At 48.4% G+C, this 26,621-nt stretch overlaps 1 long non-coding RNA gene across 1 annotated transcript; it reads left to right on the top strand.

Annotated features, from left to right (window-relative positions):
* Positions 1–1,981: 1,981 nt before the first annotated feature.
* On the top strand, positions 1,982–25,027 carry LOC311193957. The gene is made up of 5 exons (XR_014617421.1): positions 1,982–2,086; positions 6,510–6,643; positions 21,189–21,441; positions 21,975–23,077; positions 24,735–25,027. It is a non-coding gene; the product is annotated as an uncharacterized lncRNA (long non-coding RNA).
* The last annotated feature ends 1,594 nt before the right edge of the window (positions 25,028–26,621 follow it).

The following is a 26,621-nucleotide window of genomic DNA, read 5'->3' as shown; positions in this document are numbered from 1 at the left end:
GCGGAGCCGCCGCGTGTTGCTCCGCCGTGCCCGGCGGCTTGAGTGGCCGGGACGGGGCGGCTCGAGCGCGCGGCGGCGGTCAGGCGGCCGGCGGCGCGCGCTTCGGGCCGCTCAGCGCCGTTCCGCAGCCGCCAGGGCGCCCGGCGCCGCGGGACCTGCGCGCCCCAGAGGTCAGTGACGGGCCCCGGCCGCCCTCGGGCAGGACAGGCGGGAGGTGTGCCCTGCCCCGGTTTCCCCTCCGCGGTTCTCGGGCCTCTACTCGGGGGTCCCAGCCGCCGCGGGAGAGCTTTCGAGTGAGCGGTGGCGGGTCCGTGCACGTCGGCGGGCTGTCTCACGGGTAAAGCGCGCGTTCTCCTCGGGGAATAAACCGCCCCGCTTCCCCCCGCGGAGGGAGCTGGCACAGGTCCCGCGTGCGGAGAACGCCCCGACACTGGGCTGCAGTTGGTCGCCAGCGGGGGGGGGGGGGTGTGTGTGCGCCTTGGTAGGACCCAGAAGTGCCAGGCACGAGCCGCAATCGGTCTGCTCACAAGCAAGGTTCAGGTGCGGCTCTGGACCAGGAAGCCTTTGGGGTGAGCGGGTGTTTGTTCCGCAGCGTTTGCTGTTGATAGCCACAACCTGTGGCAACAAACAAAACATCCTGCCCGTGTGGGGATAGGAGCTGAAGGCGCTGGGACTGGCCTTGATGTGCCAGGGCAGCTTCAAGCTGGTGCTGGGCTGGTTCCTAATCAAAACTGGGAAGATCGCCTCCAGCGCTTGCAGAGCATGAACTTTAGGCTGAATCGTTCCGAGGCCAGTGCCTGTTCACACAACTCACGTATTCAGAGGGTACCAACTGCTGGAGTTTTGACTGCTCAGAAACAACAGCGCACCTTGCTCGCTGGAAAATGCTTTGGGGACGGTGGCAAAAGGCCTTCTGTCTTGCACTTAGAAGGCAGGTGGTGTTGCTTACAGGTTTGCTCTCAGAAAGCAGCTACCTATCTCTGTTTCTCTGGCAGCATTCCTGTGGCCTAGGGAGAGCTGGACAGGTGTCTGGCTGGGGTGGAAGTGGCAGGGATTGTTTTGTTGGGATGCTCTGCCTGTCAGGTGGAAATACCTCACCCCCAGCTCAGCTGCCTCCTATCCCTGTGCTTACCTTATCAGTGTGAGTCTTGTGTGGGGAGGGTAGCTTAGACTCCGGGATTGGTTTCAGCTGGAGGTGTAAAAAACAGCATGTGTCCTTTCCTGGAGCCTTGGTGCAGTGCAGGTGGAGGAAGGTGGAGAAGAAACTGCATGGTTTTGGCTTCTGAGATTTCTTTGCTGCTGCCTGAGTTGTCGTAGGCATGCATGTGGTAGCAGAGCCCCTCTGGTGAGCTCAGAGCTCCTTCATCGCTCAGCATGGCAATGCTCATCTCTGTTAGATGTGAGCAAGGCTGAGCCTGCAGCTGTCTGCAGCCCCACTGGGTCGGCAGTTCACGGCTGCTCAGCACAGCTGGTTCCAGGAGCTGCCATGCAGACTGTTCCCCCCTTTCCTCAGATACATTCCCTGGTTGCTGACCCCAGCAGTCCTGTCTGTGTGCCACTGCAGACGGCAGCATCTGCAGTGGCCATGGCACGTCAGGATGCTGTGTCACATTAAACACGTAAAGGAATTTGGCAAAAAAATAAACCTCCTTGAGTTCCAGCTTGTCCCCAGCCCCTCTGGAATTGGAGGACAGCTAGGATTTTGAGTGATTTCCAGTTCTGCACTTGTGACGGTATGTTGCCCCCATGTTTTCCTGTTTATCCTGTTTACATTGATTGATTGATAACCATTGGTGCTGATTGTGATTCCTGCATCCGTCTCACAATAGCCAAAGGTTATCTATGCTAATGTGCCCACCAAACACTGGTCAGTGTCCACTGGCATATGGGGGGGGTGTGGTATGTAAATATGACTACGAGCCAATCATCTTACTCCATAAATAGTGAGCAGTCCAAGAGCCCTTTGAGCTCTCCTGAGACGACAGCGGGCTGCACGTCAGGATCTCCCCTTGAAAGGGACGCCTCTCAAGGTTACTCCTCGAGGTCAAGAGAATCCTTGCCGCGACAGATCCGCAACAGATCCTTGGTAAGTGAGCTGGGAATAAGTGCACTAACATTTGTGATCTTGGCTAAGAAATAGAAAGGATTGATTGTATATATAATCCTTTAGACATAAACCGTTGACCAAGTCTGGGACTAAGACTGAATCCAGCCGCACCTCGGCTCCTCTCTGAGCAGGAGTTTTATATCAATAAACATATTATTGGCTCTCTCTTAAGAGCGAAGTGCATCCCTCTGGTCTATCCCATCTGCGACAGCACTGTAAGTCAGGTTGTGTTCAATACTGAATTATATGATTGCGGATTCAAACCGTGCAAGCACCGTTCAGTCTAGTCAGGTTTGATGAGCTATTGTGGCCAGACTCAAGTGGTTTGGTCACATTTGATTAGGAACTAGCATGGCTAGATTAGCGAGTGGTGCTGGTTGTTGAGATAACAGCATGCAGATTCTTTGGCTTGCTGGTGATGACTTGCTGTCTACAAAAGCAGGTGCAAGTAATACAGCAACATAAAACAACATAAATCTCTTTGAGCAATATAAATAACTCTATATAGAGATTTCTAGTTTTCCTAGGATAACTGAGTGTTCAAGTCTCACCCAAGGCATCCCTGTGGGGGGAGGAAAAGAGGTTCAGTCCATTGACTGATTCCAGATGTTGGTGTGGCTCGTGATGGTATCTTCCCTAACATGCCTCTGTCTTGGGGCTACTTTTATACTGTTTTTACCTGTCAGGTGGAGCTCGAGTGACTTTAGCCATGTGTATCTGTTTTGTGATTGGTGTAAATTTTCCTCCCTTCGTATTTAAAGGTATAGGCTAACAGATCTTCAGAGCACATGCACAGTGAGGGGTGGTTGCACCTCGGAGGTAGGTAGCTTTTGGGATGGAGGTGTGTGTTTGTATTATAATGAGCAAAAGTTGACCCGCAGAACATGATCTTGACAAGAAAATGATGAACTGCTGGCTCAGCTCTGGTTCAGTTCTCACTCGGGGCAGAAACAATGCAGTACCTTAGTGTATGCCAGGACCCCACAGATCAGAGCCCGCCGCGGGCTGCCCTCTGTGTGCTGTTCGCTCGGGGTCAGCACTTCGTGCTCCCCGATTGCCAACCTCTGACTGCCCAGGGAGCTTTGTGATGGAGTCCGGGCGTGACAGCAGCTCCTCACCCCGGGGATTTCTTCACTGCTGGAACTTCTTAAAGTGTGGACACGAGTTTCGTTTCTTCCCCCTCCAGCAATATGCCACAGCGGGCCCGGAGCTGCGGCGGGGAGCGGCGGGGCCCGGGCATTCGCCACCCGCGCGTACACCTGTTGTGCCGCCAGGTGGCGCCCTCCGCCCGCGCAGTGTAGCGCCTGTGCGGGTCTGACTCGCCCGTGGTGCTTCTCCTGTTCCGTGCCGCAGCAGGAATGCGGTTCCAGACTTGAGTAGCGTGTCTCACATGCTTCTGGTAGCGTTTGTAGGCCAACAGCCTGTGCTGCGTACTTAAGCTGCTGCCATGCCTGCGGTCCTGCATCCAACTTCTATTCAGGGCATAAGTACCTCGAAAGTGTTGCAGCTTTCTAGTCCCTAAAGGTGGCCTGCAGTGGGGGTGGAGAGGGTCTCTTACCAGGGACTGTAGTGATAGAACAAGGGTAATGGGTTTAAACTAAAAGAGGGTAAATTTACACTAGACACTAGGCAGACATCCTTTGGGGGGGAGGCCCTGGCACAGGGTGCCTAGAGAAGTTGTGACTGCCCCTGGATCTCTGGCAGGGCTCAAGGCCTGGTTGGATGGGGCATGGGGCACTGTGGGCTGGTGGTGGTGGGGGGGGTGTCCCTGTCCATGGTGGGGGGAGCGCTGGGGGAGGGGGGTCTCTCAGGTCCCTTCCAGCCCAAACCATTCTAGGATTCTGTGATTCTATAAGGTGACTTATTATTTTAAAAAGTAACCGTTTGTGTCATTATATGGAGAAATTAATTTTGCAGAACTAAAGGCTTACTTATTTCAATCAAGACAAAAAAGCTTAATTTGTATCATACATGTTTACGTATGTGACACTATCATTCTTGTCAGGATATACTTTTTAGCCAGAGGAAGCTGATGGTGATAGTGCTGATGAGGTGGGTAGAGTAAGAACTGATCTCAATTGGCTGACTGGTTGGTCTTGTAATGTCCTTGTAAGGTATGTTTCAAAACTGCTGATTGCTATTAATTACTCTTTCTGTGATTCCTTGTGTAGAGATGAGTGAAAATGAATGAAAGCCAGAGCTCTGAGTGCAGTTTTCTCTGCCCTTGATGCCTCGATCAGGTGTTCTGTCCTGCTGTCCTTTTTTGTTTGGTTATTCTTTGAGTTTCCCATTAGTTTGTAAGTGGACATGTCAGGCCGGACTCATGGGGTTAGGTGGCCTATTTTAACTGTACTTTTTTTGTTGAGCAGATCGTCCAAACCCCATTTCAAGAGTTACTGCTGTCAGGGCTTCTGAACTATCTGCTCTCAAAAAACATACCTGTGGTTTTCTCTGGGCAGAAAAACAGTTCCTGGAGTTGGCAGCACAGGTCTCAGAAAGGGTGACCCATGCAGCCACCCTAACTGCCCAGGTGATGTTTGCACATGAGAGAAAACTCCTTCGGCAGCTGCCTTCAGGGTTTCTGCTTTGATGCTCCTCTCTATCCCCCACCTGCTGCCTGCTGTCCTGTAAAAAAGAACCGGCTATTTCCACACCACAATACTCTCCTCAAAGGAAAACAAATGTCTTTTAAGTCAAAGCTGGGATACATGGTTCAGAAGGTTTTATTTGGATAAAAATACAGAGGAGTTAGCTGCTAAGTGACTCCTCATTTCCTCTTGTGGAAACAAACTTGCTTTTAATGTTTTTGGAAATATCTACACAGTAGCTGATAGTCTCAGGGAAGGGGTTGCTACAGCCTGTGTGCTTCCCATGTGTGTTACTGATAACAGGCTAAGTCAAAAGGAATGCTGTACACCACTGGTCTTGCACAAAGCCAGCTTCAAGATCCAGTTGCCAAAAAGGCCTAAAATAAGCCATTAGCCATAGTATAGATTGCCTCTGCTGCATGTCAGCTCCACGGCGTGCTGCTGGGTCTTACACACATCTGCTCTTTGCTGTAGGCTTCTGTAACTCCCATTTTATTCTTAGCATTTGTCTGTCAATGGTCAGAAATGCCTCATTTACAGCCTATAACTGCCGCAACTGTTACTGCAGAACCATCACAGAAACCTGTCATTTACTGCAAATGTAAAGCCTTATGCAACGATTAGTGAGTGGGAAGTATCCTTAGCTGCAATAAAACACTTCCAAGCATAGTTCCCATGCAGTAGCAGTAGATCAGCAGTAGTAAAGGTGATCACAAAGAAGGTGGTCGCTCTTAGGGTGCTCCTCTGTTTTTGCAGCTGTTGCTTAGGTGCAGTGGTCAGGGTTTGTGTGAGAACTAAGCAGTCCCCTTCCTGTGTAGGAAGGCAAATCTTTACCCATATTTAATAGATTATCTTCAGAGTGGCTGCATATCACACCATATTACAAGGTTTCTTCTGATTAGCAGGGCCAATATTTCCCCTCAAATGTCTAAAATAGTAGCATGGTTTCCCTCTGAATCCTTACCTCCGCCTCCTGAATGTCTTTGGCTTAGTTAAATAACATGATCAGTTAAGGCATGTACTTAGGATTGGTAGGACTTCCTTTGCAAGCGGTAAGAATAAGTTGAGTTTGTGTTGCAGAAAATGAGTTTGTGTGGGCTGGAGGCAGCACGATTGTTTCCCCTCTTTGTGAAGCAGCCTTAAACTTTACTGGTCTTAGTATCACAACTGAAGGCAAGTGGAAATCAATAGGGGAAACTAAAGAAAACAGACTAGTTATTTTAAAATACTTTGTGCTTTTCCACAAGAAAGAGGCGCCATCAGAAAAATGCATTTGGGCTCTTTTGGCAAGATCAAAGAAACAGAATAATAAAAAGCAGTGAACCAGAGACTGAGAGAGGCATATAGAGACATAGCATACCATCTGTTTTTTGCAGGACGTATGTACATGTGTTTCTTTGGGATCTGAAATGAAGGGGCTTCAGTCCAGAGCTGTGTTTTTTTTTTTTTCTTTACAAAAGCCAAGTGGAGATAAAGATTTTTTTTTTTTTCTCCTTTGGTATTAGGTCATCTCTAAATGAGTGTAAGGTGGTTTATTTTTTTCTTTTGTCCAGAGTGCCAGTGAAGTTCTTGGAAGCTTCCTGTAACTTGCATAGCATTGATGTTTATGAGCAGCTGTGTTTTTTCAGCTGAGTGTGCACAACATAAATAAAACTCTGGTTGACATCAGGATAGGAAACAAGTTACTCTCAGTTTTATCAATTGAAAATACAGTATTGCCTTACGATGCTTTAAGCTCTCTTTACGATGCTTTAATCTTCTCTTCTGGCTGAACGATCTGAGGCAGCGGCAGTTTATCTGCTTTTGCATTTCAGAGCTTGGATCCAGACTGCGTGGACTGACTGACAGCTGTGCGGCTCCTAACCCGTGTTGTACCATGGTGTTACTGTGGCTGCTGCTTACCAGGGAGCTGCTTTCACCTGGATTTGAAGTGACTTCTGAGTGTCACGTGAGTATTCTCTAGTGAGTACAAGAGTTAGTACTGAGTAACGCTGTCGACACTGTGAATCCACGTCAGCTGCAGCTCCACTGCTGTCCGTGTTGAATGGGCACTTTTGGTACTGGCCTGGTCACTGGTGTGGTGCCGTAGCTGTGAGTTGTCTCTGCCCCCTGTGCAGGGAACCGCTGAAGTCTGCAGTCAAAGGAGAAGTGACTGGAATGGGGGGACGTTTAGGATGGGGTCTCTTCTCTCTCTCCACTTCGAGGTTCTGGTGCCTTACCTGATGTAACCAGGAGAGGCCTCCCTCTCCTTAAGATTCACAGCCCGTTGCGTCTCTGACTGCCTAGTGGTATGAGCAGTCTGAGAAGGGAAAAACCCGGACCCCAGAGCACTGGAACCATCCTTACTGAGGCTTTCCTCCGAAGGAAAGGCCGCTTGCATTCAGAATGCCAAGCCTGTATCGCTCTGGCAGGTGTTAAAAGTCCTGTGTAGCTGCTGCTGCATGGGGATGTTCATGTCTGTGCCCCAGAAATGTAAGAATCATGTTCAACTGTGAGCTGCTCTGGAATCTTTGTCCTCTGAAACTGGTCCATTTTGTGCATAAAACAACCACTGGATTTCAGGGTGGGGGTTTTTTTGGCCTGGAAGGAGCATGAGGGTGACAAGTTAGCCCATCAGTCATGATGTGTACCTGAGAAGGGGAGGGCATTCAGCATCACTTGTAGGGCTGCTTTTCTGAGGCTTAGGATGCTAGCACTGGCCTTTTGGAGCAGAAAGCCTGTAAATACGTCTCTTGTGCAAATGTGGGTTGCAGCGGAACAGCAAACAGCAAAGCTGGGCTTTGCTCCCAGGTGGTGGGAAACCTGGATTTGGATTTCATCAGTTTAGGGGAGGGAATGAAACTCTGGGAGCACATGTTAGGCCTCTCTCAGATGTTACCAGCTTTGCTTTTATCTTTTGCATAATGTGATTCAGGAGGTACCTCAGAGACTGCCCCTTTATCAGAGAAAGCAGAAAATTAAGCAGAAGTCAGTCTTGAGTCAGTTGCGGAGTGGCTCATTTTCAAGTGTTCCTTGAGCATCCTACCAAAAGCAGTTAACTTTAAACTGTCTGTCTTTGGCACCAGATCCTTTTGTGCTACTCCTCCTCTGATCCTTTACCCAGGAGGTGTTGGCTCAGAAGCACTTTTGTCTGCAGGATGTGTTTTTATACATACATGTGTTTCTCTTAGGGAACCAGTCAGGTGCAATTAAAATGTATTCCTTTTACAAACTGTATGGAAAACAGGTATTTTGGTACATGGGTCAGTAGTAGGTCTTTGGTTGCCTTCTCTTTAATGTGCTCAAGGCCACTAAAACAGAACAAAGCATTAAAAGTGGGGAAGGGAATGTTTTGTTTTGGTTTTTTTGGAAGTATTGCTTTGGATTTTGGTATTGCAAGTGATCCCACTGAAACATAAGACAAAGAACTAAACTGGAGGACTCTGCACTTAATGGTAGCCTAATTCTTTAAATGGATTTCCATGACTGGAAATGTAGGGAATGCCGAATCCCAAAGCAACTCTATGTCTGTAATGTTAAGTGCAACATCTTTAACACAGAATCATTGGTTAGGGGTTTTTGCGTGTCTGTGCATAGGGTCTAAAGTCTTTATGTTCAGAAATTAAAAAACAGTCTGTCAAAAGCAGGCCTTCATTCACCATCTAGGATTTGAACTTGCAGTTGGGTTCTTCATTCCAGTCTTCTGCCTGGTTCTTGTACTTGCAGTGGGTTCTGCACCCAGTGCAGGCCTCATGGACTCTGCTGTGACTGCAGGGAAGACTCTAAACAGTTAAATGGTAACGTATGGGGTGATATTTTTGTATGAATCAAGTTGTGGGTCAGTGCTATATGGATAGTCCTTCAGAGGGAGGAAGTAGGAAGGAGTGAATCTGTTCCTTCTTGAAGGTGTATGGGAAGTGACCTTCTTTCAACACACCTAAGGATTCTGGAGGAATGTGGCATGGTTTCAGTCCCTGCCTTTCCCATTTTCACTGGTAAATTAATTTTGACTTTGGCATGGACTATATAAGGAGTGTTGGGGAAGGTACTGTCTGCATCAAAGAAACCACTTCAGTGGAAGGATGCGGAGAGTGTGGTGAGTGTGTGATACTCTGCTGGGTGTGCCAGTGTCTTAGACCTGAGGTTAGATCAAGGTGTAGCTATTTTAAACACTTCTGGCTTATTAGGTAGCATTAAAGATATTGACTGAACCTAGACTGAGATGTGACTGAGATGCTGAAAGGCACTGAAGGCAGCTGGGTGCCTGTTTTTGAGTGAATTAAGTTGCTGACTTTCTCCGAGGCTTTGAAGAACCGAGTTCTTTTTGGATGTGGTAGAGCCACTCCTAGTTTTGTCCCCTGCCAAATCTCCCCCAGAGCTATCATGAAGCACCGCTGTAAATTTTTTTCTGTGATACTATGGGAAAAGTGTAGTTAATTATACTGTGTATCAGCATGTATTGGTGCTCATAGAACTTGCTGGGCCTAGAGGCCAAACTGCTTGATTCACGTGGCTGACAGTCTGCTTTTTGGCTCAACTGGAATGAGTAAGAAATGGAGAATGTGTGAGAGAATCCACAGCAGGAATATCTTAGAGCTTTTCTTCCACCTTTTATAAGCCTATAATGTATAGATAACATGTAGATGGATATCAGTGTTGGAAGGCTTCTCTGAGCTGAATTTTTTGAAGCTTGTGCATGTCTCGAGATTGTGTAAACAGAGCAAACTGGAACAGCCTTAAGAATGTTTCAAAGTGGCCCTTCTGGCCCAGCAAAACAGCTTTTGTGGACATCTTCCTCTTCTCTCTGTGTTTCTTTACTCCTCCACAACCTCTGTTGTAGTCTTAAACTGATACCTTAGTGGGAAAGAAGGATGACCCATTTCTTAAACCTTATAGAGGGACTGAAACCAGCTTTCCCTGTGTTCTGACTTTTTATCATTTGTTCTACTGTTTAAATAGCAGCATGTTTTCCTCAGCAATTCAATGTGAAACATAACTTTCTCAGACTAATGAAGAAGGGAGACGAATGCAACTCCCACTGCTGTTGGAGCACAGACTTGATCACAATTGCTTGCTGATGATATAGAGATCTGGTAGTTCTTTCTGCTTCTGTCATGACTTGAAACTCTAGAGATCCAGCCATAAAAAGGGGTGGGCTTGAGAATTCCTTCTTACACACAAAACAATGTGTTGCAGAAAATGCTAGGAGATGAATAAGTTGGTTAATTTTTAGACTTGTACTACCAGTTGGCTGCGTCAGCTCTAGGTGCTGATAATCGTGAACTCCCCCCCCCCCCCCCTTCTGATACTTACAACCTGTCTGCGTTTGCTGTTGCTTCTTGATGTCTGTTGCATCTTGACACACAGTTAGTGTTTTTCCACACTCTTTAGGAAAATAAAACATCTTTCATCAATCTCCAGTCTTTGCTTTTGTGCAAAGAGCAGCTCAAAATCCCTAAATGGTCATGTAACCTTAATGCTACTTTTGTCTCTTTGTATATGTTTTGGCAAGGAAGACATAATTGAGGACACTTTATTGATCGTCCTTATTTTGATTTGGTTAGCCCAAAGTTGAGTGGGATAGGGCAGGCATCTGTCAGATGCCTTAGGGGTTCCACAGACATAGGTAGACGCTTAAATTAGCACCAGACATTCGTTCTTGCTTTTCCTCGAACTCCTGATGATTACACTAAAATGAAAAACATCTAGAAGGCTGTCTGAGACTGTAGAGATCAGTTTGGTGAGCAGTTTCTTTCTACTTCCCCTTGTGCTGTGTGGTGTCTTCAGCGTAAGCCTCTTGAACAGATAAAGCAGTAACTTCCTTTCTTGAAGATGGGCCTAGAAGAGATTTGGGTCATCACCAGCAAGAAAAAGACGTGGTTCTGTTTCCCTCGACAGACTTGTGGTGGTGTACACTGCATCAAGTCAGATGAAATTGACTAAACCTGGAAGGGAAACAAATGGCTAGGCAGATATATTTGGCCAAAGATGTGACTTTAAGGTGTACATACTAATACTGTTTGTGTAAATATTAACAATTTTGGGTTACTTAGTGGTTTTAGTCCTTTGCAAGTCAGGCTGAAAGGCCAAGGGGAGAAGGGAAACATCAGTGGCTGCAGGCAAGGATAATGTGTTGTCTGTTTTCAGTTGTCGAATTCAGAACTGGGAAAACTAGAAGAACAAGGTTTCTCCATCTTTCTGTCCATCACTGGCCAGTACTTCAGAATGGGACTGCAGTAAGCTCTTTATTTGGTGGGGTTTTTGGGTTTTTTTCTTTCTGTTGTGTGGTTGTGGCTTTTCAAAATTTTCGCTTGTTTTGGTTTAAAATTTATTTAAGTGGTACAGTGAGGAACAAGGTGGTAGGTGACATAATTTCCAGCTGATGCTTCACAGAAATAGGTGCATGTACACGCTTTCCAGCATATCAAAATACAGTGTGGAAAGAATAAGGATTTCCAGCCTTGACAATACAGACTATGACACAGGCTTTTGAAAAAGAAAAGTAGCTGAACAAATGCCTAAATACAATTTTTGAGTGATATATATTCGTATCCATGACCATTTAATTCACTGTGTGTGAAATCTGTCCCCCGGGTAGCACAGAAACCTGAGCTGGTTTTGACAGTTGGGAGTGTTATGTCCTTATTGTTCGTAATGTGATATTAAAAGTTTTTTGAAGAGGTCCAGGAGTGTTTGGGTAGCTTTCTGCTCTGGGCACTGAATTTTTCACACCAGCAGAAATGTGTTTTTTTCACCTGGAAGTGCGTTGCAATCAACATTTTTTTTGCCTAGGAATAAATTGATTCGCATATTTTCACTTTTTTTTTCTCTTTATAATGTGTAGACAGTTTGGGGAAAATATTTGGAATAAATAAATAAAGTGTAGTTAGGTGGATGCAGAAAAGTGTTTCCTTTCTAGCCTGTGGATTTCTGCAGTTATAATCTGCTGGAGATAGATATCTATTTTATATATATATAATCTGCTGATTCTGACAGCTTTTGAATGAGATAGGTATTACAAAAATGCCAACTCTAGCTAAGATGAGCTAAATACCTAGAAAAGAGAAATGGCTTGAAGATTTTGATGTCTATTTCTTTTTAGTGTAACTGCCTCAGGCAGGAATGCTCCAACATCCGCATCTTCTTGTAGCTTCTTCCCAATAACGTGCCACCTGAATGGAGATATTTGAAGGGCTGAAATCTGTGTCTTTCTGTATTAAGTGAAAACCAAAATAGCTTTCCTCCTCTGATAGGTGTCAAGGATTGCAGTCTTTTGCAAAGCAGTACTTCTGAGCAGGAATATTGCTCTGCAGCAAAGTGAGAACCGCAGGCCCACATCAAGGACGAGACAGAATTTGCTGCCTGGCCAGCTCCAGGAGTCCTTTTCAAGTTTAATGTGTAAGAAATTTGGTTGCTAAACTTTAAGGAGAGACAAGTATTAGTTTTCCCTCCCAGAGGAAATGCAAGTCCTTATTAAACTCCAGCAGCTGACAGGGGGTAGCTGCGTGGAAAGCTGTCTGTGGAAGAGAAGCCTTTAGCAGAAGTTGTTCTTGCCTCTCGCCTGTTTGCGAATGCTCAAAAAGTAAAGTACAGAACAGAAACAAACTGCCACTAAAAGAAAATGTCATTAAATGAGTTGTGCCAAATGCATATGAAAACCATTATTTTTTTACCCCTGCTTCCTTGATCTCCCTTCTTTTTAGCTGGACGTAAAGGGTGCCATTGACTGTCCAGTTAACTGCAGGGGAGCAGAGTGGGGTCTGCTCCTTCCCGTGACACCTCTGTTTACCTGGAACCTTTGGCACAACACAACCTTGCAGTTATCCTTCATGTGGACTTCTTGGTTTGCTTTCAGCTGTTGCAAGAAATCCTCTTCCCACATTTTTACTAGTAAACAGTTAAATTAGCAATTGAGCAGTTTTGGGTTTGGAAGGAAACGTAAATTACCTAGCTGAAAGGTGGCTTAGACTGGAAGTGTGGTATAACTGTCTCCTCTTTTTTTCCTGCTTTTCAAATAGGAATTTCTGTTTGTTATTTTCTTTGGGTGGTTTTTATGTTGTGTGTTTTAGGTTTGGTTGTTTTGTTTGGGTTTTTACCCCCCTACATTTGTCAGGTGTATGTGGAAAGAGAGAAAGAAAAAAATTTGAAAGCTCCTATGAAAAAGCAATAGAAGAAATACAGATGGGTCAAATCTTCTTCCTTATCAGTCACAAAACCCCCAAACAACCCCACATCCTCCCCCAGACCAGGGTGGAAATAAAGACATTGAAGAGATACCTGAAAATGGGGGACTGCAGTGGACAAACAGTCCTGAATTGACGCTGTCCTTGCTGTTGCGTGTTGGGGGGATAGTGTCACAGGAGTAGGATGGGTTAGGGTTTTTGGACCTGGTAGGCTGTGAGGCCCTTCAAGAAGGGCGGTTGCACTACCTGGCTTGTGGACTTGCTCAGAAGAATGTGGCTTCTCTTGGCTCCAGCCACTCTGCAGGCTCCTTTAGCCCATGGGCAGGGGATTTGCAAGGCATGTCACAAGTCCCTGTGTCTCCAGCGTGGATGAGGCATGGCTACCTGATAGATTTAGAGGAAAAAAAGAAGCTACCTTTAGGTGAAAAAAGTAAGCAGACATATTGATCCTCATCTTCTATAATAAGTGTTTTTAATTTACCTTTTGTACTATTCTAGGGTCTCTCTCCTGTGGCATTCCAAGGTCTTTGGACAGGACACCTTTGTTTGCCTTTTTGACTTGGCTGGCTGGTTCTGCCATAGATCTTGGTACCTGTTTTTGTGTCGCTGCCACGTTGACCTTGGTAGGTAAGACAAGCCATACAGAAATTACTTGGATGCGTAGGTATTCCATGGGCTGCATAGCTTTTTGCTTTCACTAGGTTACAGGCAGATTAGGGGTTTAAGAATTTAATAATCTGCGCCGTACCCTCCCAAACACAGTACCATGAGCAAAATTGAATATTTTGATGTGGCGTGGCCTGTTGCTGCTGCAGGGTGTGAGTGAGTGTGCAGGTGGACAGATGTTCAGGAGACTGGATCTCTACAGATGTTCTGGCAGGACAGATCAGAATTGAAGTGTGCAGCTCATCATTGTTAGAAACTGACTGTGGTTTCAATAGCAGTAGCCCTTCAATTGGCCCCTTTTGAAGGTAGATGTTGGACTGCCAGCAGTATGCATACCATTGACATGAGCAAACTGGGAAGGGCCATGGGTGATGAGGGGCAGTGTGCAAGCGGAAGCCTGTGTGGGTTGTATGTCCTTGACAACCATCTGTCAGTAGTCATTTCCAGGTTTTTTCCTATTGTGGCTACACCCAGCTGTGCCAGTCTGTTTGTATTTATGGTCTACCTGCAGATGGAAACCAGTTGATTTTTTCTCTAACTGTTGCCACTTAGGGACAAGCTGTGGGCAAAATGAACGCATAGAGAACAGTCTGCGCTATTTTTTTTCTCTTATCTTACATAATTTTATGTTTCTCTTGAGAATAAGGGAAGCAAGCTATTTCTTTATCAACCTGTCATTTACTTAGTCTTTAGGTGCACTTGCATGTGAGCATCTTTGCTTAATCCTAGCGGGGACTTGCTGCGGTGTCAGAAGGGCTCTGGCAGACTTGTAATACTGAGAATGACTGATTTTTATGTTTTCACCAGAAACACATGTGCTGAGCTGCTAAGCAGGTGGTGAGTCTGCCCCAGCCTGCAGCAAACTAAAACAGCGACTACCTAACTTGTTACTGCTGAACAATGCCAGACCTACACCCATATGGGAGTGCAGTCAGCCAAAGGCATAAATACCTTCTGTGGTGTCCACTACATATAGCTCTTTTGGGTACAGAAAGTCCATATGGGAATACAAAACAATTGTTCCATCTGTCTGTGGTTACATGAAACAAGCTATTGGGGATCTAGTTCTTGGCTCTCGAAACGTTTCCAAAAGTAGCACAAACATCCTTTCTGAGGGCACAGATGATAGTGGTGTGGCTTCATGTGCTGTTGTCCTACATGAATTAGAGAAGAGCACTCTTGTCTATATACTGCTCTAAGTAAGGAAGATGGAAGGGAATACTCTTCCTGCTGCTTGATTTTAGTCATACATCTACTGCAAAGGGTTTTTGATAAGTGCAAAACTCCTTGCAAGTCTAGTGGTGTCCCTTTTACAATCCAAAGATGCATTTCATCCTGGAATCTTAATGGACCAAAGTAGTTCTCACCTGAAGGACTTGAAAGCTGAGTCTGTCTGTGCCCCTGAACTTTATGGGAAAAGTAATATTTTGGTCTGCATCCATGAGAAAGATGAGTTATGTATATGACTCATTGACAGTCTGGTTTTGGGTGGTGGGGTTTTATTTGGTTGGTTGTTTCTGATGTGATGGTCCAGTAAACAGTCACTTTTCCTGCAGTAAGTGAGCATTTTTGCTGCATTGTTTCTTGAAGTCTGTCTTGTGTATTTTTATTGTAGTCTCTACTGTCTGTCTTCTCACATGCCCCTGACACAGCTCTCTTGGTAGATGAGCTTGATACGAGCTGACAATACATGCTCGCAGCCCAGGTGGCCAACTGTATCCTGGGCTGCATCAAAAGGAGCATTGTTAGCAGGTCAAGGGAAGTGATTCTGCCCCTCTAGTCCACTCTCATGAGACCCCACCTGATGTACTGTGTCCGGTTCTGGAGTTGCCAACAGGACCTGGAACTGTTGGAACCAGTCTAGAGGAGGGCTGTGAAGATGACTGAAGGGCTGGAGCACCTCTCCTATAAAGACAGGCTAAGAGAGTTGGGGTTCAGCTTGAAGAAGGGAAGGCTCTGGGGAGATCTTCCAGTGGACTTCTACTACCTGAAGGCCCTGGCACAGGCTGCCCAGGGAGGTGGTGGCTGCCCCCTCCCTGGAAGTGTTCAAGGCCGAGTTGTATGGGGCCTTGAGCAGCCTGGGCTGGTGAGAGGTGTCCCTGCCCATGGCAGAGGGGGGTGGAACTTGATAACTTTTAAGTCCTGACCATTCTGTGATTCTATGACCTGATTTTAAGTTTCTGGAGTGAAACAAAGACGTTGTTGTAGTTTCACTGGGGTCAGATTTCACTTTGCCATGTAAACTTCATGTTCACTCCAGACAAATGCCATTTTGTTTACTCTCTATGTGCAAGACTTTGAGCTGAGTCAGCTTGGCAGATTGCTGATGAAAAGCCTGCTAAATCACACTAATCTGGAGGTGACCAAGGTGCAACAGGGTCTGACGCTGAAGCAAAGGTCTTCTGGTAACCTTGAGAGAAGCTGACTAAAAGCAAGCTGGTTCTGCCAGCTGTCAGAGTAAACTAGGGAGCCAATGCAACATGGTAACATCTGTGGCAACGGGTGGAATGGCAACCTGGTGTATGGGGCTGTTTATGCCAAGTTCGTTGTATGTTAGGCCATAGACAAGAAGAGGCCTAGAGAAGTGTGTGGAAATGTAAGAAGTAACCGAAACGAAGAAGTTACTTTAGGCTGAAGGTGGGAGATGCATTCGAAGTGCCCAGCGAGCTCTGGCTAACCACGTGAGCTCTGCCCAGCGCGGTTTTGTGCGGCGCACGTGTAGCAACGATCAGACTCGTGGAATGGATTTGAAGCATTTGGTGTTTGAGTAGCATGTTGCAGCACATTAACCCCAAGTTTAGTTGTGGAGATAATTGCATGCAGCACCGGAATTCTGTAATGCCTCTCAGGTGTTTTAATTGTTTGGTTTGAAGCTCAAGGAACTGATACAGTACAGTCAGCAACTGAAGAAAACATAAACATCTAGTAGCTTCTGTTTGTTCAAATATCTTGCTCACTTCATTAACCTTTGTTCGGAACGCTGTTCTACCTGGTGTGGAGCTGGTTCTTGCCTTTGCTTCTCCAACAGAGACAATGCTCTCAGGCCTGTCACAGTTGCTTCCCAGTTTTCATTAGACACATTTGGTGCATTCAGGGGCCAAGTGTGGCTTCTGCAGCTTGTGGCATCCTAGGGCAGCAATAAGCAGCTGCTTACCTTCAGTGCTTGGTTGCAGCAGTCACCCTAAAAATGGTGCTCAGCCTGACAGCCCCCAGTTCCTGCTAATTCGCTCTTATATCCTGTTAGTGTTGCAGTTGGGCTCAATGCGGTGCTAAAATTTAGCACTGGTTGGTAGCTGCTTTGAAGAGTTTGCAGTCAAGTGGGTAAAGGAAAGCAGGTAGGTGATGTGAAAGCTGTTCCATGTTCTGTGTCTCTGTGTGTGTGTGGTGGTTTGCTTTTTGGTGTGGGTTTTTTCCCCCCCTTCTCTCATCTGAGCCTGTCCATTTTCTCTTGCCTTTTTATATCCTTTAATTTCTGGAGCTATGAAAAAAAGAACAGAAGATGAGAGAAAGGGATGACATGCAGCTCTCCAGACAACAAACTTTGTAACAACTTTGCCACTACATTTAATATCTGATTTCTAAATCCATAGGTGCTGGTGAGGTAGTTTCTGTGTGTCGAGGACCTTAGTTGGACTTCCCGCCATGACCTTCCTGAGTCTAGAAATCTTTTGTTTTCTTTGGCAAATTGGCAGTGAGGAGGCAAGGGAGAGCTTTCTCTAAAAGTCTTTGTTTTTTTGGTCTGCAGCAGTGTTTTGTTACTAGGCTTATATTTCATGTCATATGTTAGTGGTTTCTTTTTCCTTAATAGTACCAACAACAAAATAGCAATTCACCAATAAATCCGTGCAATGACTGCTTAAATCTTGTCAAGTGAAACGGTTACGAAAGTGGGTCGTCCTGATAAAAGCATCAGTGAGCTCCTGATTAACAAAATTGTTTAGAGGGATGGAAGTTGGAATCTGTGAGTAAATAAGGTGCCGTGAAGTGTTTGCAATGTTTGGTTGATACTCAGCCTAGTTTTGCTTGAGAGACACTTGCTGTTGTTGGGGAAGGTTTAAGTTTAGGCTTAAGTTCAGGCTAAAGCCTGTTTGTTTCCCGGTCTCTCCAGAGATGACTTGTATCTCCTCCTCCATTGCCAGACTTGAAGAAATATCCAAGTTGTCACATCTGCAGCAGATTTCAAATTGCATGTAAGTGAAAGTCAAAGCAGCATATTAGCAATTTAGAGGTAAGGATTCCACCATAAACCAAACATTTATTTAATGATGCTTAAAAGAAAACAAACTGCTGAAGAAATACAGCTAAAGGAATGTCAGCTAGTACAAAAATTACTGCATGTCCATCTAAACTCTGCCCCCATACCAGCCCTCAAAAATCACTCCGCAGCTCTGTAGCCAAGTGGAGCTGCATCGCCTCCTGAGCACAAGGGAAGCTGAGATGCTGCGTTGTGCTGGTGGTCATGCTTCTGGTCTTTTTTCACTAGTGAGTTTTCATGACTATCTGGGCAAAACAAAACTGTTGTCTCTCCTAAAAAGCCCAAATCCTGAGAGTGGCCTAAAGAAACAGCTAATGCGGTATCACTTTTCTGTGCACGTATCACTTGTACCCAACAGAAGAGTTTGGTTGCATTTACCACCTAGGACTTTTCTTTTTGGGCTGGGAGCTTCTTGTAAGACCTGAGCCTGTGGCTCTCCTTGGTTGCCAGGGTGTTGCTGCTTTCCCTGTGACTTTCTGCCTGTATTCATGAGCCTTCCTACAGTACAGCCACTCTTTTTTTTTTTTTTTTATATATATATATAATTTCTGTGATATCTCGATTTCTTCTTAAAACATTATATGATACAGCTCTGGCATGTCTGATGTTATGTGTCTTCCCACCTGTTCTGTTTGGATTTTCAAGAGAGGGCCCCCCCCCATATCCCCCTTTCCCCCTGCCACGCGCAGGGACGCGCCCGCGCCCCGCGTAACCTCTGCCGGTGCAAGCGGAGGAGCGGGAGTGCGGCGGGCGGAGCGCACCGCGCAGCAAGGGAACAACCGCTCTCGGCACGGGTGAGGGCCGGAGGTTTCTAGCGCCGCGCTTCCCTCCGCCCCGTTTCTGTGGGGTTCTTTTTTGGGTTGTGTGTGGGTTTTTGGTTTTTTTCTTCTCCGAACTTGGAACACTCCCCGCGCTTTTAGTGCGGCCCTACCCGCACCTCTCGCCGGCGGGCGTTGCAGCTGCCCGAACCGCTGGCGCGTCTCGGTCTCGACGGCCCACCGGCCGGGACAGTGGGCAGGAGGGGCATTCCGGAGCCTGCCCGCCCGACTCGGAGGGGCGACCTATAGCAGGTCGCGGCGACCTGCTGGGTGTTGTTCCGCCTGGGCTGAGGCTGCTTGTGCCTGGCGCTGGGGGACGTGCTGAACGCTCGCTGCGTCGGGAGGAGAGCGGAGCGTCCGGGCGAGAGCCGTGGCAGGTGACTACGCCCTGGAGCAGCGGCAGGAGCCGGAGGAGCGGCGGGGGCCGGGGTGGCTGCTGTCGGGGGACAGGGTGTCTGAGCACAGTGCTGCGGCTCTACGGTCGGTACAGCGGCGGGCGGGCAGCGCTGCAGCACCCGCCGGGTAACACGGTGCGCGGCTTCCGCTGGAAGCAGGTGAGTCCGAGCCGCGCGGGACGGGGCCCAGCGGGCGAGGAGGGGCTGCCGCGGGACCCCTGCCCCTCGGGATGCGAGCCTGGTGCCGCGGGACCGGGAGCCGCCCCTGGCTGTAGCGCCCTGCTTGTCGGCTGGCAGCGGGGCCGCCAGCTCCTTCGGGCACAGCGGGGACGTGGGGAGGAGCGGCCGCTCCGCCTTCATTCTCTCCCCTGCCTCTCGCAGACCTGGCTGTCGGCACTCGGCAAATTAAAGAGTTCTCGGCCGGGAGCAGCTCGCTTTCAGGCAGAACTGTGCTCGGAGTAGGGATCAGTTATGCAGAGCGGAAGGTCCGTTCGTTCTTTTGCGAAGGAGCTAGTCCTGCGTGGCAGCTCTCTTGTCACGTATTGGTTTTGGCGTCTGGGGAGCTAGATACAGGAAGGAAGATGAGAAAAGCGTTACGAATAAGTGAGCAGCTTTGATGTCTTGAGATTTGGTCCTAGAAACATTTTCCAACCTACATTGTTGCAAACATTTCTGTCTGTGAGAGAGCCTTGAGAGGCTGGAGGCATAAATGCCCAGGTTTTGGAACCTGGAGAGCTGGGACTCTGGTTGCTGCTCCTATGACTGTATTTCCCTATCCTTTAAATGTGACTGGTTTTGTGAGGTATGGCCAAATGCATGCTGCTTAGTTCTGAAATAAGCATGTCCTTTGCTGATGTTGGGGAAAGTACAATAAAAAAACCACAGCTCAAGGATGGGGTGCGAACCTGCATCATTCCATATCACCCTATATGGTTCCACAGAGCCCCGTTTCATCATACGGTCATAAAACGGTTTGCGTTGCAGGGAACTTCAAGGGGAGTATAATTCTGGCCCCCGCCGCTGCATGCTGCCGCCCTGCCGGCTCGCCGTGGTACTGCGGCTGGGCAGCCGTTGCCTCGCGACCAGGCCGCTGTGGCGCCGCGGGCCCGAGGAGCGTGCAAGTTCTTTGTTCAAATTATAATTTTTTTTTTTAACCTTCTATGATATTTGGTTTGTATTTATTTCCTTATCCGAGCTTGTTCACCTACTTTTCCTTGTCAGTCATTCAAGACACAGATTTGTCTCTGTGTACTGTTTGCTACCTGCTCATGGTTTGACAGTGGTTTCTCTTTAATTCGTGTTTCCACCATCCTAGACTGCAGAGCAAACAGAAAACCAAATTTCTTAATTGCGTTTCAAAGTTAACTTTAAAGTCTCTGGATTTCCAAGCATTTTCCAGCTAGTGGGCGTCACCCGCTTTGCTTCGGTGTCGTGGATCCAAGCATCTGATTCAGCAATCTTGGTTGTGGTGAAGGACCCGGTGGGGTCCGTTCTGCTTTCCTTGTAGAGGTTTTTGATACCAGGTCTTTATATAAACATAATCTTCAGGTTGAAAATTGTGTGCCGGGTTCTTCAGGAGTTTTTTTTCCTCCTTAATTTTTTCTCTTTTTAGCTTATTTTAACTCTTCCATGCTCAGAGGAAGGTACAGCAGGAATTATTGGGGCAGGGGTAACAATATCTAATTCTGTCAATTCCTTTTAATGCCAGATGTTTAGAGCACGTTTTGCTAGAGGTACATGCAGAGCAATGTCCTTGAACCTTTTTGACTTTGATGGTAAGAGACATTTCTTGGTTGATGGATTTGCATTCTTTTTCTACTCTGATTTTTCTCTTGAGTAACAGAGCAAATCCCCGTACGGGACCTCGTCCCATTTTCCTCTCCTGGTACACAACAGTTTTAACTGCAGAACAGCGTTACAGTTCAGGCTTCCGTTCAAAGGTCACTTTTTGCTGTTTCCTTTCTACACTGGCCACTCGTGATGACAATATTCAGGGAGCTGAATTTTATGGAAAGCACCGTGTTACAGCAGGTGCAGGTAAAGTGTCGGGGTCGTTTTTGGAGATTTTTTTTAATGCTAAAGAATTCTGTAATTCCGTGTGTGATTTTTACCATTGAAGCTGCAGGAATGGATCTCTGGCTGGCTTTAGAGCATTGCATTGGAAGTCTGAGCTGTTCCTCTTCTTTCCCTGGCACAGGTGAGAGCTCAGGAGCTTGTGTTGCCCGGGGGAAGGCGGCACGTAACCCCGGGGCTGGGGATCCTGGAGCCTTTATCTGAACGGGACACATCGTGGTCTGGGTCGGTGTTTGTGCCTGTTGGTCTCGACAGAACCCGGTGGGTCGGAAGAGGAAGTGGGAAGAGAAGGATGGGAGAGCGCCCAGTTCAGGATGAAAATGTGTTGTCAGTCTTGCTAGTTCAGGCTCCTTTCAGACAATGAGCCAAGAGGGTTGGTAAGGCTGATTTGATTATTATTGTTTCCTGGTTTTTCTCAGCTTAGGGGTTGGGTGGGTTGTGTTAATGGGGACTGGGATTTGTGGGGTTAGCGTGGGGTTTTTTGTTTGGTTTTGTTTGGGGTTTTTTTGAAACTTGGGTTGCGAGGAAGGGTTTGGTTCTCTGCTTTTTGAAGGCTTTGGGGTTCTGTGGCGTTTGGGGTTTTGGTGGGTTTTCTTGTGGGGGTCTGAGCTTTTGGGGTGTTTTTAATTGGGTTTTGTGGCTTCTTTGGTTTTGGGGCTTTGGGGGGCGATTCTAGTTTGTGGGGATTCTTTGGGTATTGTAGTTAGTTTGCTTGTTTTCCGCATCTGTCTCTGTCTGGTTCCCTGTTGCCAGTTTTTAATTCCTCCCTTTCCCCGCTGTAACAGCTCTGTACTGGGGTGGTGTCATGTCTAGCCTGCCTCTCCACTGACGTCAAAGGAGCTGGCTTTTTCTCATAGCGGCCACGTCTCTCAGAGCTGAGCCTAGAGTCCCTTTTCTTGCTTTTTTCCAGGGGCTTCAATGCAGCTTGGATCCAGATGGAAACTCTTGTGGCAAACTGGGCTGGAGCAATAACTTTCCATGGAAGTGGAGCGAGCCTGGCGCAGAAGCCATTTCTGAGGCTTTGGGGGATGCGGTCAGGCACTTGAGAGTCAGGCAGCGTGAGGAATGAGTTTGAAAAGTGCCGTCGTCATCGTTTCACCCCAGCCACCAGCTGAGCGCCGCACGCACGGGTGCTCTCTGCAAGGGGGAGGATGATGGAAAGGGGAGGGAAAACAAAACCAAAGGCACAGTTCTAGTGTGCAGGGCTGAGGAGAGTTTATCCAGAAGTAACAGAGAGACAATTAGCAAAAGCAGGACCATGTAGGAAGATAGCTTGAAACTGGTGATGGGCGGTGCAGTTTATCCCCAAAGTGCAGGGCTCAGGCTATACAGCTCAGAGCTGCCCCAGAGCCGGCCTGTCCCCAGAGCGCGCATCCCGGAGCCGTGCGCTCCAGCCCCACAGCTGCCCCCCAGCCCCCAGCCTCCCTTTACGCTGGGCACGATGTCATTGGTGTGGCGTCGCCCTCTACTTACTTTGGGTGACGTGCCCTGTCCCTGTACCCTGTCAGCTTCCTGGGTGCCCCCCGCCTGTTCCGAGGCAGACAGCAGGAGAAGTGGGCAAGGGAGGCCCAGGGATGTGGTGAATGCCTCCTCCTTGGAGGTGTTCAAGACTGAGCTGGGTGGGGCCTTGAGCAGCCTGGTCTGGTGGGAGGTGTCCCTGCCCGTGGCAGGGGGGTTGGAACTTGATGATCTTAGGTTGGTCCCTTCCAACCCAAACCATTCTATGATTCTGTGATCGTTGATGTTGGGAGTTGGGCGCTACTCGTTTGACACTTGGGAGCACATAAGAAGCAGTGATTAGACACTTAAGCCTGTTCTGCCTTAAATGCAGAAGTTGAGAAGAGGTGATGCCACTCTAGGAATTGATCTCTATTATCTGCCCAGGTTCTGATCAAATCCATGTGTTTGGCTCTGGCTACCTGAAGCGAGCAGCTAAAGGAGAAAGTCTTTGGAGAAGAAAGGGAAAGGGAAAGACTTCACGCCATCGAGTCAATCAAATCTCAACCAGAAAAGGTGCCGTTTTTCTGACAATCAGAAAGCAGCGGGATGGTCACGAAGGCAGGAGACACTGGCCACCAAGAGAGAAGTCGTTCTGTCTGAAGTCATACTGCCTGTCCAAAGGATGTGGCTTTGTGTATGATGGGGGATGTCACCTTTAAAGTTCAACGTAACAGTAATGAATGACACTATAATCCAGTGCAAAACCCAGGCTGATAATCCTCTAGGAAGCTTAATAGCATAGGTCACCTGTAGAGTAATGGCTTTGTTGGCAGCACTGGCAGCAAAGGGTGTATTTACGCCTGTAACGTGTAAGTTGATGTTCCAAGCTGCTTCTGTCAAGCTGCTGAGATGATCGCCTCCTAAACAGCCTGCCAGGTGGGAGTCTGGTACAGCTTCAATAGCTTCAATAGCCGAGTTACTTACTCGGAAGGGTGACACTACGAGGATTTTTAGTGTATTTTAACTCCTAGTGCATAGTGTAGCAGCTGGCTGTAGCAAGAACCAGGGCTGTTCTTCAAGCCAGGGTCCTACAGTAATTCTTGAGCTAACCGTAGCTGGAAAGCCACTCCACAGAGCATTTCATCCTTTGGTCAGAGTGGCATTTGCAAATGGATATTCACTACCTGCCTTTGCTACGGGAGTGGATTCTAGCCTGCTCGCTCACCTCCCATCAAGGATCTGTGGATAACGGCTGATGAAAGATGGTCAGATTGGGCAAAGAGGGCTCAGTGCCCATTGAAGGGCTAAAAAAAGGTTAATTGAATGCACCACTCTGCTTTTTGGAAGGCAAGATGCGTCTGAATAGATGACAATTGATAGCTAGAACTGATTAAACCTGCATTGACATGGAACCGTAATTAATAGAAATCACCGATCTTCAAAGGATGTTTTAAAGGACTGTGTATAAAAAAGAAAAATCTAAAATCCCACAATCCTAATTGGTTTCATTTGCGTTTGAAGAGTTCATTTGGCTGGCTTTTCCATTCTTGTGACAAGCTTTTCCTTTTAACAGCTGCCTATAAATTAGGGCAGTTATTTTTACTGGTCCCACAGCTTCACAGTGAGAGCAGGTCCCTAATTAACCTTACGGCATTTGACTATTGGTTTGTGACAGCATGTTTGGTTGTTGCCCAGAGTTTTTATATGCTTTTACGTTCAAGAATCTCACAATCTAAGTACGTTCCAGTAAAGTATGGCTACTGTAGGGTTAGATGGCTGCTTTTCTGGTCCCGTTACTTACAGCCTAGGTGCTGGATAAGATCCCAAGGTTCAGGTAACCACCATCAGGTTATGCCATTTTTGTTCTCACGTGAAAGCAGAGGAACTTAGAAAAATAGGTTTAGAATGAGCGAAATGAAATTCCTGGCCCAAGGTAACGTGTAGGCTGAGAGGCTTTAGGAGGAAAGCCTGTTCTGAGCGTGGTGTTCTCCTTGTAACAGAAGCAGGGTCTCACTGTGGCATGCCAGCTGTCGTGGCTAACAAGGGAGCTTTTTTGTTTTGTGTTGTTATCAATATTACAAGAGTTCCACTTTGTAAAATGCTTTTGTGATGAGTTCAGGCTACGTCTTGCATCCATTGAAAGCAGTATTTACTGGGGCTGAGTCTTCCTGTTTGGAGCTGAGGAAGGAAGTATGGATTGAATAACAATGTATTGGTTTTTGACCTGCAGATGGTGGAAGAAAGTGAGGAAAGACTAACAGAAGAGCAGATTGAGTCACTTCTCCAGGCAGTCACCAGTCTTCTTCCAGGGGATCCAGAAGAACAGCCAAGAGACTTGGCAATGTTGGCTGAAGACGAAGGTGACCAAACCTTGGAGGCATCTCAGCCCAAAGCTGGCAACGGTTTCGACAGAGGAGAATCGGCTAACAATTTTCTGGGTTATACTTGGCAGCAGTTTACTGTTGTATTGGACATTGTTGTAAAATGCCTTAGAATTTTTATTATTCAGAGGTGATGAGGGAACCAGTTGTTTCCAAGAAAGCGTTGTTGTGGCATCTTTCCATCGATGGGGCTGGCAGCAGCTGAGTCAGGGCGGTTGGCTCTTTTTGGGGGACTATGGGGTCTTTACAGGGTCTCTTTTTGGTGGGGTCTAGGGCTTTTGGGGGGGGTTCTCTAAGGGGGGGTGTGGGGTTCTTTGAGGGGATCTTTATGGGGTCTCATTTTGGGGGGGATGTGAGGGGCTTGGGGGCGTCTTTAAGGAGTCTCAGGTTTTTTGGGGGGTGGTTAGGGTTCTTTATGGGGTCTGTTTGGGGGGGTCTGGGTTTTTTGGGGGGGCTCTTTGTGGGCTTTGGGGAGTTGGGGGGCCCTAAGGGCCTTTTTAGGGGATCGTGGGGGGCTCTTTGGGGGGGTGTGTCTCTGAGGGGTTCTGGGGGGGTCTCTCTAGGGTCTATTTTTGGGGTGTTGGGGGTTCCTTCGGGGGTCTTCTAGGGGGTCAGGGGCCATGGTGGGGTTCGAGGGCTCTCAGAGGGGTCGCAGTAGGGTTGGGAGGGGGGTTGAATTCGCTGGAGGAGATGGGGGGTTGTTAATGAGCGCAGGTCAGCGGCAGAGGGGTAATTAGTGGGGCAGGGGGAGCCGAAAAGGGCCGAGTAGAGGCGGAGAGATACGAGCGGAGGCGGAGAGATACGAGCACTGGCGGAAAGGCCCGAGCACTGGCGGAAAGGCCCGAGCGGGGATTCGAACACGGGGGTCCTCGGTGCTGCCGCCTTGCGGACACTCAGCGGTACTGCGCCCGGGTGGCGCAGCGCACGGAAGCCGCCGCGTTCTGCTGCCTCCGTGCACACTCGCCGCGTTCCTGCGCGGGTGCGCGCAGAGCCCGCTGCGTGCGGACTGCGGCCGGGCGGCGCAGCGCGAGCGGCAGGGCGCTTTAACGAGGGACGCCGCCATTGCGGGGCGGCCGCTCCCTCCCGGTGAGGGGGGGGTTCCGCCGCCCGTCGCGGGGTCGGCCGGGGCACTGTCAGGTCCGGGGAACCCCCGAAGGCGATGGGACTCCCTCGGGGGGGCAGATTTTGGGAGGGGGCGCGCGGGGGGGGGGGGGGGGTGTCACTGTCATGTGCGGGGATTCGAAGACGGGGTGAGGTCGCCCATCCGGGCGCTGACCGAGCTGGTACCTGCTTAGCTTCCCGGACGGGGAAGCTGTGAGGTCACCGGACGCTCCCTCCCGGAGAGGCGCCGGTACCCCCCCCCCCCCCCCCCCTCGCGGGATCGCTCGGTGCTGCCGCCTTGCGGACACGCAGCGGTACTGCGCCCGGGTGGCGCAGCGCACGGAAGCCGCAGCGTTCCGAAAGTTCCCTCCCGGTGAGGCGGGGTTTCCTTCGCCCGTCGCGGGGTCGGCCGGGGCACTGTCAGGTCCGGGGAACCCTCGAAGGTGATGGGACTCCCTCGGGGGGGGGGGGGTCAGATTTTGGGAGGAGGGGCGCACGTGGCGGGGGCACTGTTAGGTGCGGGGATTCGAAGACGGGGTGAGGTCGCCCATCCGGGCGCTGACCGAACTGGTCCCTGCTTAGCTTCCCGAACGGGGCAGCTGTGCTGTGTAGCCCCCCCCAAGCTCGCGCCCCCA

The sequence above is a fragment of the Gallinula chloropus genome, assembly GCF_964237585.1.
Source record: "Gallinula chloropus genome assembly, chromosome: 7".
Classification (NCBI taxonomy): Eukaryota; Metazoa; Chordata; class Aves; order Gruiformes; family Rallidae; genus Gallinula; species Gallinula chloropus.
This window is presented reverse-complemented; position numbering and strand designations above follow the sequence as displayed.